Below are 18473 nucleotides of genomic sequence, written 5' to 3'. Positions count from 1 at the left end.
CTGGGAAAAGAAAAAAAAAGACAAGGACCCTGCCTGGCTCTCTCCACGGTGCACTCTGGCACCGTTCCCCATTCCCTCCCCTCAGGTGCCTTCTCCTTGGCTTTCTTTTCTAAGATCCAAGGGCCCTTCTTTTGCTTCTGTAACTTGTTTCCTAAGCCCATTTCTTCTATGGCTCATGTCTACCTCTGTGACTTTCTAAATAAACTTTCTCTTATATATAAGAAGAGGCAAAACCCACTCTTGGGGCAAGAAAAATATGGGCAATTAAAGCATCACAGACTAGGACTTAGCTGTGGAAGACCAAAAGCATGAGAATAGACCATCTTAATCAGGATAGGGGAAAGAAAAGTCAAACTTTAGTTAAAACATTTCTAGGAATCAAGCCAGAACCAGCTCTGGCGTTGGGGAGGGTGGTAGCAGCACAAGTAGTAAGTAGCAAAGGCTCAGGTAGCAGCCGGAACCTCCATTACCATCCTGCTTATCCAATTTGCCCTAAAAGTCTTGAAATATTGGCCAGTGGCCATGGTCCCTGCATGAACCTTCTAGAGTAACAAAAAGTCCCTATTCACCTTCAAAGACCTCAGATTTTAGGCTGTATAAGTAAAACAAGTGAATGCCAACCTCTATACAGGGTCACCTTGCCAGTATTTGACCATTCGATAGTATTCAACAAATTTTACTGTACACCCTTCTTAAGGGACTCCCTTAACCCACTCCTGAGTGCTGGAGGACCAATGGATGGTCGTTTCACTGATGGCCACTCCACGCTCCGCTGCTGGATGGTAACAGAGGCATTATTATAGGGAAAAACCTGCATGTTTCCTAATCAAAATTTATTTTTCCTTTAGGGGGTTTATTTTCTAAAAGGATCATTTTGTATTTTGCCCAGAAGTTATATCTTACAATTAAACATTTTTATGATTGATTTTAAAATTAATGTTCTAAATTATTTAAATTTTAATGATTAAGCTTTTAGTACTAACACAGATAGTATCTGGCAATTACAGCACTTCATAAATCTAAAACCAATATCATCTAATACTCTGATAATCCCATTTAGAGAAGCCCTAACTTCTCTAAAGACAAGGGCTGCCTTTCCATGTAATCATCAGAAATCAACACCACACTTTAAAACAGTCAAGAAAAGACTCATCCAACAGACTGTCCTTACAGAATTTGTATCATTACGTTAATTATGTCTTTCAAAAATCCTGATGTGGAAATAAAGCAATTAACCAAAATATGATTTAAGATTACTCCTTTCTTTCAATAGAAAATACAATACGTATGAAGATTATTTTGGTTAACTTTTTAAAAACCTCCGATTATTCAAGGTTCATATCATAAAAAGTAGATAAAAATGCTCCAGGTGATCCCTTGGCTAGATCAGGAGAAGAGGAAATTGAGAAGGTAAGACCTGAAGGGAACACACCATTAAGGAAGTCTACACAATACTTGGTTCTTCATCATCCATTCATTCATTCATTCCTCTACCTAAGAAGCTCTTATTGTGTACCTACTGTGGCAGGACAGAGGCCATCAGAGAAGAAGAGAACAAGTTCTGACCACAGAGTGCTGGGAGAATCCAGGTGGGAAAATCACTGGAGCACAACTAACTACAGTACATGGCAGAATGAGGTAAGTGCTGTAAGTGTTGTGGGAGTGAAGAACATGTAATTAATTCTGCTGGCAGAATCCTACAGAGACCTCATCAAAACTAGGGTGGGGTGGGGTGGGGTGAGGGTGAGTAGGTATTGGAACTCAGTCTTGGAGCAAGAACAGAATTCAAGAGGGTGCTGGAAGAGAGATGATGTCGTCTGGGAACACCATAAACACTAAGAGGAATAGGTAAAAATTCATGACCAGCTACAGGAAGAGGTATTAGTCCAGCATGACTGACTGTGAGCTGCATAAGCATGAAACAGAAAGTGTGACTGGAAAGATGAGAGCAGAATATAATTTCAGAATCAACTGCAGCTTATTTTAAAGCTTGTTTACCTCATTTTGCTAATAGAAAACCCCAAACAGGGCATTTACAAGGTCAAAAGAAATCATACTTTCTCTTGAAAAGTAAAAATTGCTTTATTATACATTATCTGAAACAGTCCCAAAGCAGAGTTGCAGAAATGAGTTATCAGATTATAAAATGCTGTTAACAAATATCCTCTACCAAGGGTTTAGTTAGCCAATGCTATGTTTATCTGTTAGTGAAACATTTTCTAAAACTAATTTTTTTCCAGGTTTCTGGTCACATTACTGTCAGTCTCTCTAATAAAAATGCATGCTGTATTCTAGCTGCATTACTGGCAGAAAGAGCAGTTATTTATCAAGGCCTTTTAAAAACCCCTCTTTAAATATCCTACTCAGCCTATGAAGGAAATGCTATACCAAAAACAAACAAAATGTTTAGCAAAAAAAGGCAGCCAAATATGACATAAACATGCGTGCAGTCTCTCTCTCTCTCTCTCTCAGAAAAATAACAGCAATTTGTTAAAAAGAATGATACCTTCTTCCTTCCCCAATCAGGTTTAGGACTTTTGTTATTTACTGTTATGCCTACGAGACTGAAAATGAGCTAATTCATCTTTAGGTCCCAGAACTGTGATTTGAGCAATGCATTCATTATAAAAATCCTCCTACCACAACCAAATAGTTCAGAGTTCTCAGTGGAGTTGAATATAATTGGATTACTGCCTGTGCCCAAAGCAGTAGTACAAACCAAACTATCTACTCAATCTTAGTATCTTAAGACCCTCAGGTAGAACTCACACTGTGGGCTGACCCTTGTCAACCTTGAAGACTTTCCTCCCTAAAGTTTGAGACAATATAGCTTTGTACATCTGTTGGTTTCTTGATATGAGGTTTAGTGTTTTATGTCACTTTTTGTTTCTGCTCACAGGCTATAGATATTTCAACTCTAGTTCCATCTCTTGCCTTTCTTTTCACTGTTTCCTATTTCTTACCCTCAAATGTATTCAGAGAAATTCTCTTCAGTGGACTTTGTTTATAGTGCATATTTCATACACCATTTCTCACCAATATTGTAAATCCTAGGCAGAAATGTAATTATCCCCAAAAGAGCTGCCAAATGAAAGATCAGACTACAATGCTTTCTAGTCCCTTTTTTTTTTTTTTTTTTAATTTTTTTTTTATCCTCACCCGAGGATATTTTTGCATTTTTTGTTCAGACAGAGCGGGAGGGAGAGAGAGAGAGAAACATCAATGTGAAGGGACACATCGAGTGGTTGCCACCCGCACGACCAACCAGGGCCGGGGACAAACTGCAACCGAGGTACGTGCCCTCAGCGGGAACCGAACCCGGGTCTCTCTGTACCACAGGCCGACGCTCTAACCGCTGAGCCAAACCGGCCAGGGTTTTTCTAGTCCCTTTTTGATGAACCTGTAGCTAAGGTAAAATTCACCTGAAATCAAATAACACCACTTGGAGTTAATAAAATAGGAAATTCTCAAAATAAAAAGATTTACAGGTCTTGGTAGTTGTCTCAAACTACACTTTAACTCACGTGGGAATAGTAGAGGTAGTAAAGTAACAGGAAGATTTAGGGCAGGTGAAAGTAATAAAAAAAAATGAGTAAACAACTTCAGTACCACATTTCTTTGAGAGAGACAGCATCAACATTAAATTCTTACAGCAATTCAATTCTATATGATCAATATTTGGCACTTTTTAAGGACAAAACACAAAGGAAACTGCCCGAACAAGAAAGAGATTGGTTTGCCACATTTTAACAAATAACTACTTAGAATATACTTGTTCAAACACTGAAGAGTTGATTTTAAAAATGTCTTACAATCTTCTGTATCACTTTTCCCCATTAAAACATAATCACAGAAAAATGGACGACGGCACAAATGGAGGAAACAATGAAGGTAGAGAGATGAAACCAGGAGTGTGGCAAATACATAAAATGCATATCATAAGGTCTTTCACATTTTTTAGAAGGTAGGTCTAAAATATGACCCTTAATCTTCCCAGCAGCAAGTGCAGAGAGAGAACCCCATTTACTATACACGTCACTACCTGGATAATAAACCTTGCATCTGCTCAGGAGAAACTTAACAATTCTACTACTACACAGAAATTTATCCCATGGGTCCTTTAAATGGGCACCTTTTCATTGACTACCATGCTTCATAGGGCTGTATCTTAGAAGGAATGCCAATGTAGCAAATTCAGTGAAAACATTTGGGTGAGGGTCCCCTACTTCACAGTCTAAATACACAGCTCAGAGAACAGAGAGCTGGTATGTTTTAAAACCCAGGAAAATTAGCCCTGGCCTGTTTGGCTCAGTGGTTAGAGCGTCGGCCTTCGGTCCAGAGAGACCCGGGTTCAGTTTCCGCTAAGGGCACATACGTCGGTTGCAGTTTGTCCCTGGCCCTGGTCGGTTGTGTGCGGGTGGCAGCCACTCGATGTGTCCCTTTCACATCGATGTTTCTCTCTCTCTCTGTTCCTCTCTCTCCCTCCCACTCTACCTAAACAAAAAATGGAAGAATGTCCTCGGGTGAGGATAAAAAAAAAACAACAAAAAAACAGGAAAATTAATACTGTGGTGAATTAAAGAGGATTAAAAAAAGATACTTCTAGAATATGTTTGAGAGAATGCTGTTTTATTATCCATTGGTTTATAGCCTATAGATTAGCTCAAGATGTCCATTACATAGTGGTTTTAGGGTTTTAATGCTAGATGCCTTTGAATAAGCAACATTTCACAAATAAAAACACTGATAATGACAGAATGGAGTATTAGAGATTAAATCTATTCTATTATGACATGCTCACCCCATCAAATAAATTTCTATTTCTGTTGAAAGGGAAATGTTATTACAACCACTAGATAAAACTGCCCCTCTTCTGATTGCCTAAGATCATAAAAGAGTATTTTTCAACTATGAAGAGAACCATTCTGACACTGACAATATTGTATTTAATGGTATATTTATACCCCCTGGTAAAATAACAAAATAGCAATTTTAGACATGGAAAGGGCTTTTGAGACAGATTAAACAAGCCCCTTTGTTTTCTTTTTTTAATCATTTTTTTTATTGTTCAATTACAATTACACACATTATATTAGTTTCAGGTGTACACCCCAGGTGATTAGACATAACATACTAAGTGATCATTCTGATAAATCTTGCACCCATCTGACACCATACACAGTTATTAGAATATTATTGACTACATTTCCTATGCTATTCTTTACATCCCCATGACTACTCCATTACTACCTATTTGTACTTCTCAATCCCTTCACCTTTTTCACCCAATCCCCACCCCCCTCCCATATGGCAACCATCAAAATGTTCTCTGTATTTATGAATCTGTTTCTGTTCTGCTTGTTTATTTATTGTGTTTTTGTTCTTTTATATTCAATTGTTGGTAAATATGTATTCATTGCTATTTACTGTTTATAGTTTTGATGTTTTTTTTTTCTTTTCTTTTAAAGAACTCTTTAACATTTTATGTAATATTGGTTTGGTGGTGGTGAACTCCTTTAATTATTTTCTTGTCTTGGAAGCTCTTTATCTGTTCTTTGATTCTAAATGATAGCTTTGATAGGTTGAGTAATCCTGGTTATAAATCTTGCTTTTCATCACTCTGAATACTTCTTGCCAATTCTTTCTGGCATATAAAGTCTCTGTTGAGAAATCAGTCGACAGTCTTATGGGAGTTCCCTTGTAGGTAACTAACTGCTTTTCTCTTGCTGCATTTAAGATTCTCTCTCATTGTCTTTAACCTTTTGCAATTTAATTATGATGTGTCTTAGTTTGGGCCTCTTTGGGTTCATCTTGTTGGGGGCTCTCTGAGCTTACTGGACTTGTATGTCTATTTCCTTCACCAGAAAGGGAAGTTTTCCAACATTATTATTATTTTTTAATTTTCACCTGAGGATATTTTTCTATTTATCTTCTGATACAGTGAGAGGGAGGGAGAGTGAAAGAGGGAGAGAGAGGGAGAGACAAACATCGATGTGAAAATGACACATCGACTAGCTGCCTCCTGCACGAACCCAACCAAGGCTCGGGATGAACCGCAACCGAGGTACGTGCCCTTGACTGGAATTGAACCTGCCACTCGTTTGTCCAGAAGCCAACAATCTAACTGCTGAGTCAACCCTTCCAGGGCTCCATCATTATTTTTTTTAAATCACTTTTAAATTTCTTTCTCTTTTCTCCTTCTGGCACACCCATGATGCAATGTTGGTATACTAGGAGTTGTCCCAGAGGCTCCTTACACTATCCTCATTTTTTTTTCTTTTTGCTGTTTTGATTGGGTGTTTTTTCCTTCTTTATATTCCAAATCACTCTTTTGATTCTTGGCTTTATCTACACTACTGTTGATTCCCTATAAATTCTTATTTTTTCAGTTAGTGTACCCTTCATTTCCGACTGGTTCTTTTTTATGGTTTCCATGTCTTTTTTTATGTTGTTGAAGTTCTAAATTCATCTACTCTTCCCCTAAGTTCATTGAGCATCCTTATAACCAGTGTTTCGAACTCTGCATCTAGTAGATTGCTTGTCTCCATTTTGTTTAGTTCTTTTTCTGGAGTTTTGTTCTGTTCTTTCATTTAAGACATGTTTCTTTGTGTTCTCATTTTGGCAGACTTCCTGTGTTTGTTTCTATGTATTAAGGTAGAGGTACTATGTCTCCTGAGCTTGGTACAGTGACTAATGTAGTAGGTGTCCTGTGGCACATCCTCCCTGCTCATCAGAGCTGGGCACTCCACTATACTCCCGCACCCCACCCTGTGTGGGCTGTGTACATCCTCCTGTGTAGTTGAGCCTTAATTGCTATTGGCACATCAATTGGAGGGATATTCCCCCAGGCCAATCAGCTGCAAGTATTGGCTGAGTCCACTGTGGAGGATCAGCTGTGCAGGATCATCTGTGTAGGGGCTCATCTCACAGAATAGGACTTACTACAATGGGGCTCTGGTGCCCACTGAATTGGTACCTTCAGTGTCACTTGTAGAGGTGGTTAGGAGGTGTTTTGATATGCTCTGAAGCTGTCCTCTGGGTGCCCTGGCTCTGGGGTCTCCTGGGAGGTAGAGGCAAAGGCCAACCACTGCCTGTGTTCTGCCTGGGGCCATCCAGCATGAGCTACAAAGCAATCTACAGATGGCTGCTACTTGTGCTGGAAGAGGCCAAGCTATGAACCCAGGCCGGCTGTCACTAGTGCTGGGCCTGGGGCCACTTAGCAAGAGGTATGGGCATGCCAAGGATAGATGCTGCTTGTTTGAGAGATTTTAGGAAAGTCTGAAGCATGAGCCAAGACAGGCCGTTCCTATGGAAAAGCCACTGGAAACAGCTTGGGTGGACCTGAAAATTGGTGGAATAGGGTCTCGGGGAGTCACCAGGGCAGGGCAAACCACGCACGATAACCAGGTTGATGGAGACTCTGATATGGCACCCACCTGTTGGTTCTGCGGGAGAAGGGCAAAGAAAAGAAAACAATGGCCTCTGCCAGCACTTGTCTGGGAGAAAGACACTTTAGTTCCTCCTCATGTGTCCCTGGTGCCTTCTGAGCTGCTGCCCGAGCGCTAGAACTCAAAGGGGGTGAGTTGTGAGTAAATGCATATTCCAGAAGCCCTCTGTCTCACTCAGCCACAATCCCGGCTGGTTTTTACAGCCAGAGGTTATACAGGCTTCTCTTCCTGGCACTGGAACTCTGGGCTGGACGGGTTGTTGTGGGTCTGGGATCCCTCACTTCTCAGGGGGGGACTTCTGCAGCCGAGTTATCCCTCCCAATTTGTATCCACCACACAGAGGTGTGGAACCAGCTGGTTCCACATCTCCACTCCTCCTACCAGTCTCGACGTGGCTTCTTCTTTATATCCTTAGCTGTAGGACATCTGTTCAGCTAGATTTCAGGTGGTTCTGAATGATGGTTGTTCTGTAGTTTAGTTGCATTTTTTATCAAGTCCCTTTATTTTCAAAACAGGCACAAATAGTCTGAATGACTTGGCTAAACTCACAGTGCTAAGTGGAAGCAGGGCCAGTTCAGCACCAGGATGTCCCAATTAGTCTAACACCAACTAACTAAACGGTTCATTTCTATTCTATGATGTAAACACATTTAGTTTACATAGCTATTAGATCAACTAATATTAGCCTCAGGCTTTCTACCTTACTTTCATACGCACCTCATTCAACAAATACTTATCTGCCAAGATACAAAATAATTTCCTAGCTTAGAGCTTGCTGCAAAAACAGCACTAATACTGTTTAATTGCAATAAATAGTAAAACTTAAAACAAAATCAAAACCCAGTATTAATACCTAAGTGCTGGGAGGTTGGTAATGTTTAATATTTAACAGACAAACCTGTCTAAAATGACTTTGAGACCACAGCATCAACAACCAATCACCCTCCTCAGAAGAGGGAATACAATGTGCCAGTTACAAACACTAGGTAGAATGGTAGGAAGTGTCAAACAAAAATGATATGTCTATGAAATTCAAAAGATGAAAACAATTTCTAAATTAACAGTTGGTGGTGGGATTAAAACAGGTACATGCTTTGTTTCTAGAAGTTTAAAAAGGCATACTCAATACATAAACTTTTCTGCAAAGTACACCTGACTTTTTTTTTTTTTTAAGTTTAAACACAGCTTACGTAGAAACTCAAATGTTTCATTGGAGGCTTGAAATCATATCAGGGAGTTTCTCAAACTAAGGAGCAAAAACTGAAATTAAGAAAGGTGCAATTAGGCCCAGTGCTTTCTGTTTAGGAGATAATTTACCAGGTGCCACAATCACTCAAAGCTGAGTCCTGGAGTATGGAGAGGCCAGCAGGAGCCACAGATTGCCCTGACAACCGTTCCAGCCAAAGTGCTGACAAGCAGAGATGCTGCCACCAAAACGTGACCATGGACACCAGGCCAGCCTTGGCCAAAGGTAATACATGTTCCTGCTCTCTTGGGCTTCAGGTGCAATGTGTTCTTCAAAATACAATTCTGCTACACTAACATCAATAAACTTTTTTCCCCATAAAACAATGACCTACCATATAAGGATGAAAATTATATATTTTTCAAAGTTACTAAATTCCTATGAGGCACAGTCATAATTTAAGAAAAGGCCAAATACAATCGAGAATACTCACTTGAGGTACTATTAATGACAAATCATTGCAAGCTGCCAGGTTGCAAATATCACTGGTCTTTTCTCCCCCCTGCTGTTTTCATAGTCTCTAGGGGTTCTCAATGTTTGTGGCAAGAATGTATAGAAATAATACTTATCTTTAGCCACAGGACTTTTCATATCAAATGGGGCAACCACAAAACAGTGAGACTTTAGAATGAAAACTTCCCTACAGCCAGTCAATCTGATTTGCAGGAAATGTTTTAGTAGTCCTAGCTAAAACTCCTAAGCAGTCAGGATATTTTGGTCAGTTTCTTCATGGTACAATTTCAAAGAGGCATATAAAGAAGCAAATTCACAGGCTTGGCTTTAGCCCTGGGGGCGGGGGGGGAGTCTTTTATTAGACAAAATGATGAAAGTATTTCCACTTCTGAAGTTCAGCAAATTGACTTAATAGCATGGACAGTTGAATGTAAGGCTTCTTTAAATGATTACCTAGGGGCAGAGTACTAAGCACTGTACCCCTAGATTAGGCCCACTGTATGATTTTCTACTTTTAAAAGAGCATCTACAGCCCTGCTGGGATATGCAGTGGTGCCACCCTGGATATAGTATCAGGTGGGTAATCTGGAAAAAGGGCTCAGAGCTGATCATTTGAGAAAGGGCAGCCAGTCTTGGGTTCCATAAAAATTCTACTCAAAATGTCAGATTTTATAAAAAATGGAATCCTTCATTTATGTTTAAATAGTGTATGGTGAAGGGTGTTCCTTGTACTGTGTCATTTTACTGTTTGGTATATCTTTGTAAAGGGCTACACTTATAAAAGTACAGTTTACAAAGTGGGAACAGCCTCTCTCCCCCAGCTACTCCATTAAATCCACCATTTTATTTTTTAAGGAGCTAGCCCCTTTTCTCAGATATTAGTAACATGATACCCTTCCTCACTCTTTCAAACATTTAGGGAAGGCATTTAAAAACTGCATTTAAGATCCTTTTGGCCGGGCCAGTGTGCCTCAGTTGGGTGAGAGTCCACCCAGGCACCAAGAGGTGGCGGTTTGGATTCCCAGTCAGGGCACATGCCCAGGTGTGGGCCCATCCCCAGTGGGGGGCGTGCAGGAGGCGGCCAGTCTCTCATCCATGTTTCTCTCTCTCTCTCTCCCTCTTCCTTCCTCTCTCTCTAAAAATCAGTAAAGAAAAAATATTTTAAAAAGAAAAAAGGATCCTTTTGTAGTTCCTAAGCGTGGTGGTTAGGTGTTTACGCTCTTGTGTGAGATGTGCCTCCCTCAAACCTTATTACCACATCGGCACATTACCCGTCTAACGTGGAAAAAAAAAAATGCATTTAACTATTTCTCGCATCGATTCGAACTCTGAGGCCCTGAGGGAGTTGGAGGGAAAAAAAATAAACAGGAAGTGAAAGTGACAAGAAAATGGCATTGCTGATTTTCTGCTCTTCTTTCAAACGGCACAGCTAAAAGATTAAAAACAAACAATAAACCAACCCATTTTTCTCTTCAACAATCGGAAACTGATCTAACGTGGAGGGGAGGGGGGCAAACGAAAACCCAGAAATTACGCCCTTCCGATCCACACCCCCGAGGGCTCTCTGCAAGGCTGTGTCCCCGGCGCGCGGAGGTCGGGCCCCCGCCCCGCAGACACCGCAGCGGCCCCGGCTTCGCGGGCCTCGGGGCGCATCCCCTCCCCGCCTCCCCCGAGCCGTGGGCCACGCAGGCACGGGGCCCCGGGCTCGGGCCAACTGTTACTCCCGCACCCGCTCGCGCGTCTCCGGCTCGCTCTCGGAACACGCGAGTTACTCCTCCCTGTTCCCGGGAGGGGAGGGCTCGCGGTCCCTGCAGGGAGCTGTCAGCTCCCGCGACAGCCGCTCTCGGGCAGTCAGTCCGCGGGCTCCGTCGACCCATCAGCCCCTCGGGCGCCGACCACCGAGCCGGGGCGCGGGGCTCTGGAAAGTTCCTCCGGAGAACCCGCCTCCCGGGGTATCGTGCCGTTCCCCGGCCGCAGCCCCGGGCCCCCGCACCCCAACCGGGCGGAGGCGCTGGCCCGCGCGCCCCCCGCCCCTGGCCTTTCCTGCCATCGGCTCCGGGCGCGCCCCCGGCCCTACGTCTGCGGCGCGGCGGCCACTGTCGGTCCCCCCGCGCGTGGGAACGAAGTGAACTTCCCGGCCGCTCGGCTTCCACGCCACAGAACTGCCCCCCACAAACTTTTCCAACCGCCGCCCCCGGCCCCCGCAGTGGAACCGGCGGTCTTACCTGGGGCGTCGGCGACCGCGGTCCCGCTCGGCCCGGGGTGCTGGGTGTCGGCGGCCAGCGCGGGCGCCACGACCGGGAGCCCCTCAGGAGCATCATCCTGCCGGCGCGGGGCTCCCTCCAGCTCCGCCGGCCTCGTCAGCGTGGGCGCCCCGCCTCGCCCCGCGCCGCCCGCTCCCCGCCCCGCGCAGGCTGGGCGGGCTGGAGGAGGGTGTGCCCCTCTTCCACTTCTCGTCTGTGCACACATCCCGGCGCGAGACTGCTTTCTCTCCTCCGACCAAAAAAAAAAAAAAAAAAAGTGGGGTGCGGGGAGAGCGCGCGCGAGCGAAGCGCCCAACGCAGCGCAGGGTCCGAGGGCTGCGCTGCCCGCGGCCTCCCCTCCTCCGCCCAAGCCCCGCTGGGAGCGACAGCCGCCGCTCGCACCCGAGAGCGCTTGAGGTCCGAGCCGCTTTCGTCCCGGCGCTTGTGCCCTAGGGGCGGCCTTCTTCATCCCCGGCGCGGGGGAGCGGGAAGGGGCGCCAGGCGTCTCTCTTGAAGTTGGGCCCCGGAACAGAGAGGATCCGCCGAGGCTGTGCTGGGGCTGCGATGGCCGGGCCTCTGCTGCTGGTGAGCGCGGGGTCGACCCGACCGTCCGCCCCAGGCCCGCTCTGCCTGGGTCTACCACCCGCCAGACCGTGCCCCCCACCCCCCCCCCCCGAGCTCTTTGGGACAGTCCCACAGCCCAATTGCCTTCTCTTTTGAAGCACGCTTTTAATGGAAGAAGCAAAGGAACTGGGACTTCTAATGTTTGGATTAGATTGAAGACTTTTTGTTTATAAAGACAAATAAACAACCATTTAAGAGCAACCTAGTGGCCTTATCTTCTAAAGCTGCCCAAAAGTGTCCTGTGCCCCTGCAGTTCTCTGGGGTACAGGTCCAGAGCAGCCCTGTTCACCAGATCACCTGGACACGGACTTCATTCTCAATGGTCCAGGAGGGAAGGCGCTCGCCCCACCCCCGTCCAATTAAGAGCAACCTAATCTAAGCTATCACATAGTTTACTTACAATAAATTGTTAGATAAAATACGGGAGGCCTGGTTATATTCAAATTTCAGATCAACAGCTTATACTTTCTTTTTTTTAGTGTATGTCCCAAATATTGCATGGGTCACACTTACTCCCTTTTTTAAAATAGGAAATATTTGGGATATTTTTATTTATCTGTAATTCAAATTTAACAGGGGATCCCGTATTTTTATTGGCTAAATCTTTCACAGGCTTGAGTTAATGAGTCAACGCTGGCAAACAATGCAACAAGTGGCAAATCCTGATGATGATTTCCTTCTTTATTGAAAAAAGATGGAGATTTCTATGATAGGAAAAACTTGGCCAACATCAAAGACAGATTCACATGTGTTAACTAGCATTTGCACTTATTTTGTTTAATTGATTTTTAGAGACAGAGAGAGAGAGAGAGAGAGAGAGAAACATCAAGTTGTTCCACTTATTTATGCATTAATTGGTTGCTTCTTGTATGTTCCCTAACCAGAGATCAAACCCACAGCTTTGGCATATCTGGAGGAAGCTCTAACCAATTGAGCTACCAGGCCAGGAACATATTTGCCTTTCAGAATACAATTGCCCCAGGCAGATAATGACGCATTCAACTTACTTAAGTTCTTTCCTTCTATTAACTAGTGCTCCCATTGAAAGAAGTTTTGTGTTGGCTGTTGTGAATAATTCTGCACCGAACAATGGGAGTAATAGATACCTTTTTGAGATACTGATTTCATTCTTTTGTATATATACCCAGTAGTGGGATTGCTGAATCTATAGTAGACCTATTTTTAATTTTTTGAAGAACCTCCATACTGTTTTCCAACAACTTACATTTCCACCAACAGTGTACAGGGTTCTCTAGTAGTCAAGATATGGAAACAACCTAAGTGTCCATGGAGGGAAGAGTGGTTAAAGAAAATGTGATATATAACCATGTCTATTACATGTTGTATATGCTCATTATTAAGTATATTTTACAGTACTTTATAAGCATACTTTATAAACAAAAAAGTACTTTATAAAATATATTTATAAACAAAAAGTCTTCAATCTAATTATATTATATACTATTGTATATATTCATATATACAATGGAATATTATTCAGCCATAAAAAAGAAGAAAATCCTACCATTTGTGACAACATGGGTGAACCTGGAGGACATTATGCTAAGTGAAATAAGTCAGACAGAGAAAGGCAAGTGCTATATGATCTTACATTTACGTGGAACCTAAAAAAAGTCAAATTCATAGAACCAGAGGTAGAACGGTGGTTTTCAGAGCCTGGGAAGTGGGGAAAATGGGGAAAGGTTGGTCAAAGAACACAAACTTTGTTTTAAGATGAATAAATCCTGGGGATTTGATGTAGAGCACTGTGACTATAGTTAAAAATACTGTAAAATATACTTAAAATGTGGTAAGAGAGTATATCTTAACTGTACTTACTACACTCCCCCCCCCCAAAAAAAAGTTAACTATGTGAGGTGATAGAGGTGTTGAATAACTAAGTTGTGAAAAATCATGCCATCATACCTTGATAGAGCTGGGGTTTGGGAGGAGAAAGAAAAGTATTCTATTAGGATGGAAATGAAGAAAGGGAGGAGAAAATGTCCATTTTTTGGAGGACAGAATCTGCCCCTACACATCACTGTGATACTTAAATTTTTTTTTTATTGATTCATTTTAGAGAGCGAGGAAGGGAGAGAGAGAAAGAGAAAGATTGATCCATTGTTTCAGGTACCTGTGCATTCACTGGTTGGTTCTTGTATGTGCCCTGACCTGGGATCAAACCTGCAACCCTGGCATATTGGACAGTGCTCCAACCAACCACGCTACCTGGCCAGGGCAATACTTTTTATTAATGACTATTTTTGTCTACATTTCCTTTAATTGCCTTTCCATAGTACAACAATTTTGTGCTATTTTCTATAGAGAGAATAGAAAAGATAACTGTTTTTTCTTGGGCATGTTGATTTTTTTTTTTTTTTTATGTCACTGATAGATTAGAGAAGTGTTTCTAAGCTTTATAACCTCATTATTGGTAATGCTGTGTCAATTCTTACACTTGTTCTTAAATTTTGGAAAACTCCCATCAAATGTTTTTCATATTTGAGCAGCAATATTTGAAAGAATATTCCACAGACTAGCTTCTGGGTCCATTCATTTCTAATGTAATTTCTTTGTTACTAGCCACATACTTCTGGTAACTTGGTGCTGTATGTCACATTCATATTGCAGTCCAATCTCTGGCCCTGCACTTTCGGATGACAACACTGGGTAAGTTGGTCCAGCAGGTGATAGGAGTATCCTTGGAAGCCATTTCTACATGGGCATGGCTACCGATAACTTAATAATACTGAAAATGACAGTGAGCCACATACAATAACCCACTAAACTCAACTAAATATATCTCTGACTCAACATACTCTTTGCTGGATCTTGAAAACAGCCATGGACTCTCAGCCACCTGATACATGGGTGGGTGTGCCAGGGGAATGGTTGCACAGGAAAGAGATCATGGTCTTAACTGATTTCAGTTAAAATATCTTACTTTTAGAAATATTACAAAAACATATTACCAAGTGAACACATGGCTAGGAACACCCCCTCCAACTGCCTTGGAAGAGGCTTGGAACACATGAAGAGCTTAAGCTAAATCAACTTTGCCGACACATAATTCCTCAATAAATGCTATTCTCTCTCCAAACTATTCCATAGCACTTACTACCTGCCTGGTGGGTAGCATGTGTCACATTTTGTTTATTTGCACTTGTGTTTGGCTCTTCAGCTAGATTGTAAACGCAGGTCAGGTGCTCAGCTTTATTGATCTTTGTGTCAGAGTGCCTAGCATAGTACCTGCTTTACATTAGAGACTCAGTCAAGAATCAGTAATAAAATTATGCTAATGGAAAGGAAGAGATATTGCAAGAACAGCTTAAAAATGATGTGACTGAGAAAGAGTCCAGGAGCTCTGGTTACAGATAGGAAGGAAAACAATGTGCAAAGACAGGAAGTGCTTGTGTCGAATGCTCTAGGGAAAGCATTAGAGACCTCAGGACTGAAGAGAAATGAAAAATAAGTACAGGAAGGGCCTTTAAAACAACTAGTGTGATTCCATTTATAGAAAATATCCAGAAAAGGCAAATCTATAGAGATGGAAAGTAGATTAGTAATCGCCCGAGGCTAGGGGTGCAATTGGGAGTGCCATAAATGTGCATGAGGAAACTTTGGAGGTGATGGAAATGTTTTAAATTGGATTGTGGTGATTGCTGCATAAGTCTGTAAATTTGCTAAAAATCATTTGATTGTACACTTTAAATGAGTAAAATTTATGAATGTAAAGTATACCTCAATAAAGCTGTTTATTTTCCTCAAGAGAGCAGAGATTCAAACGTTCAAAGGCTGTATATGTGTAATATGTATGCATTACAAATGTACCATATATAAGTTGTATTTATTATATTATTATTTTTTTATTTTTAATCCTCACTCCACTGACTTGAGGGAGAGAGCACATCAATTGGCTGCCCCTGGAAAGCGCCTACCAGGGATCCAACTGCAACTCAGGCACGTACCCCAATGGGAAATCAAACCTGCAGCCTTTTTGGTGCAGGGGACCACGCTCCAACCAAGCCACCTGGCTAGAGCAGTAAGTTGTATTTATGAATTTAGCTCACACTGGGTAATTGTTGTCTCACCAAGGTTCCCATACATTGTGGTGAAGTTTGTTGTGCACCAAAAAGACCTATATGTGCTGGGCCACCGTGTGGACAGAGTGTCCCCAGTAAGCCCTTTTGATCTGCGGTGGCCAGAGGTTCTCTTGCAGCAGTTTGCAGACCCCCAAGTTACCAGAAGTATGTGGCTAGTGATAAGTGACATTCGAAATGAATGGACCCAGGAGCCAGTCTGCAGCATATTCTTCCAAATATTACCACTTATATATGAAAAATACTTGATGGAAGTTTTCACCATTTTAAGATAATTATCTATTCTATTTTCTCTGTAGAAAGTATTACAAAACTGTTGTCCTATGAAAAGGCAATTAAAGGGAACATAGTCAAGAAACTGTCAGGGAAAATATCACAATGATGTGTAGGGGCAACCGATTTTTTTTTAAATCCTCACCTGAGGATATTTTTCTATTTATCTTTAGATAGAGTGGGAGGGAGAGAAAAAAGGAGAGAAACATCCACGTGAGAGGGACACCGCGACTGGTTGCCTTCCGCATGATCCTGACCAGGGCTGGGGATGAACTGCAACTGAGGTACATGCCCTTGACCAGAATCGAACCCAAGACTCATTGGCCCATGGGCCGACGCTCTAACCAACCACTGAGCCAAACCAGCCAGGGCAGGACAACCAATTTTTAGAAATATTTTACTTTTATGGCTTTGAGCTTTTATAAAATTTGTCATTTATGACTTATTTTCTCACTTTAAATAAATATTACCATGTAAATTTTGTATTTCTAATTTTTATTTATTTATTTTTATCCTTACCTGAGGACATTTTTCCACTTTTTGTTCAGATAGAGCGGGAGGGAGAGAGGGAGAGAGGAAGAGAGAGAGAGAGAAAGAGAGAGAGAGAGAGAGACACAGAGAGACAGAGACACAGAGAGACAGAGAGAGACATCGACGTGAAAGGGACACATTGAGTAGCTGCCTCCCGCACGACCCAACCAGGGCTGGGGACAAACTGCAACCAAGGTACATGCCCTTAACGGGAACCAAACCTGGGTCTCTCTGGACCGCAGGCCAACGCTCTAACCCCTGAGCCAAACCAGCCAAAGCAGTATTTCTGATTTTTAAAATTATTTTTCTTAAAGAGAGTCCCCCAAATTATATAAGCCTCAGGCTCCATAAAACCTGAATCTGCCTGTGAGTTTCTTGTTTAATCATTGCAAAAACCTTACAGGATATTATTAGTTCCCTATTAAAGATGAAAAAGTTGTATTTTAGTAGATTAAGTAATTTATCTAAGATCATATAGTCAGAATTCGAGCCTGGAATTATATAACTATGACCCAAGGTTTTAGTCTTGACCTTACATTGTCTATCTCTTCTTTTTTTTTGTTCTCAGAGAACAAAATTTTATTCTAAAAATAGATCTCAGGAACAATTAAGTACCAAAAATTGGTCATTATAATAAAAAAAAGAGAAATTTGCTTTAAATTTTTTTCTGAAAAAATACAAAATTATCACTGTAATGTACTCCAACTCTTGTTTATCTGTTTAAATTATTCATTTTAGCCCTGGCCGGTTTGGCTCATTGGTTAGAGCGTCGGCCTGCGGTCCGGAGAGACCCGGGTTCGGTTCCCACTAAGGGCACGTACCTCGGTTGCAGTTTGTTCCCGGCCCTGGTTGGTCGTGCGCGTGGCAGCCACTCGATGTGTCCCTTCACATCGATGTTTCTCTCTCTCTCTGTTCCTCTCTCTCCCTCCCACTCTATCTGAACAAAAAATGGAAAAATGTCCTCGGGTGAGGATAAATAAATAAATAAATAAATAATTCATTTTATGGATTATCCAAGGAAAATTTCAAATCATTGATTGGATTCTGCCTAATAGATATACATCTGGTTTGCTTTTATATTTGAATAAACACTCTCTAGGAATGCAAACAATTGAACATTTGCATATGTAAACATAATTAGGAAGATAAATTTATGCTTAGGAAATGTGCTCCAAAGCAAAATACTGGTTTGCAAACCCATTTCCCTCCATTTTCTGCACATAACCAAAAATAAACAAAGAAACCAAAATGACTGTATTGAAGTACCAGTATATAAAAGGAATAAGTTATAAACTTATACACACAGAAAAGACATAAGTAAATTATTTCAAACCCAAGACACAGGAAACGTTAAAGGCATATAATGACATTTAATACTTAAAAAGTGGTTTTTATATCTTAAAGTGCTAAAGAAACAAGTACTCCGAGATAATTTCAGGCCTGTCTACAAAATTCTGACTCAGTTGAAGTACTGAAATATTAAGAATTCAGGGGACAAAAACAACTTAAATGTAAAAGGCCCCCATTACTATAAAATATGCCTTTAAGTATATTT

General features: G+C 41.9%; 1 protein-coding gene and 1 non-coding gene across 2 annotated transcripts in view; one reads left to right on the top strand and one right to left on the bottom strand.

Moving 5' to 3' along the window:
- Positions 1–11399, bottom strand: part of MCUB (mitochondrial calcium uniporter dominant negative subunit beta) — a 108698-nt gene extending 97299 nt beyond the window's left edge. The window contains exon 1 of the mRNA XM_036277957.1: positions 11373–11399. The gene's annotated coding sequence lies outside the window, so the exon portion shown is untranslated. The remainder of the gene's footprint in view (positions 1–11372) is intronic.
- On the top strand, positions 10325–10428 carry LOC118622714. Its single transcript, XR_004958116.1, has one exon. It is a non-coding gene; the product is annotated as a small nucleolar RNA U13 (small nucleolar RNA).
- Positions 11400–18473: the final 7074 nt, after the last annotated feature.

Source organism: Molossus molossus, unplaced genomic scaffold (assembly GCF_014108415.1).
Source record: "Molossus molossus isolate mMolMol1 unplaced genomic scaffold, mMolMol1.p scaffold_m16_p_1, whole genome shotgun sequence".
NCBI classification, from domain to species: domain Eukaryota; kingdom Metazoa; phylum Chordata; class Mammalia; order Chiroptera; family Molossidae; genus Molossus; species Molossus molossus.
The sequence above is the reverse complement of the archived record's forward strand: the minus strand, read 5'-3'. Positions and strand labels throughout refer to the sequence as shown.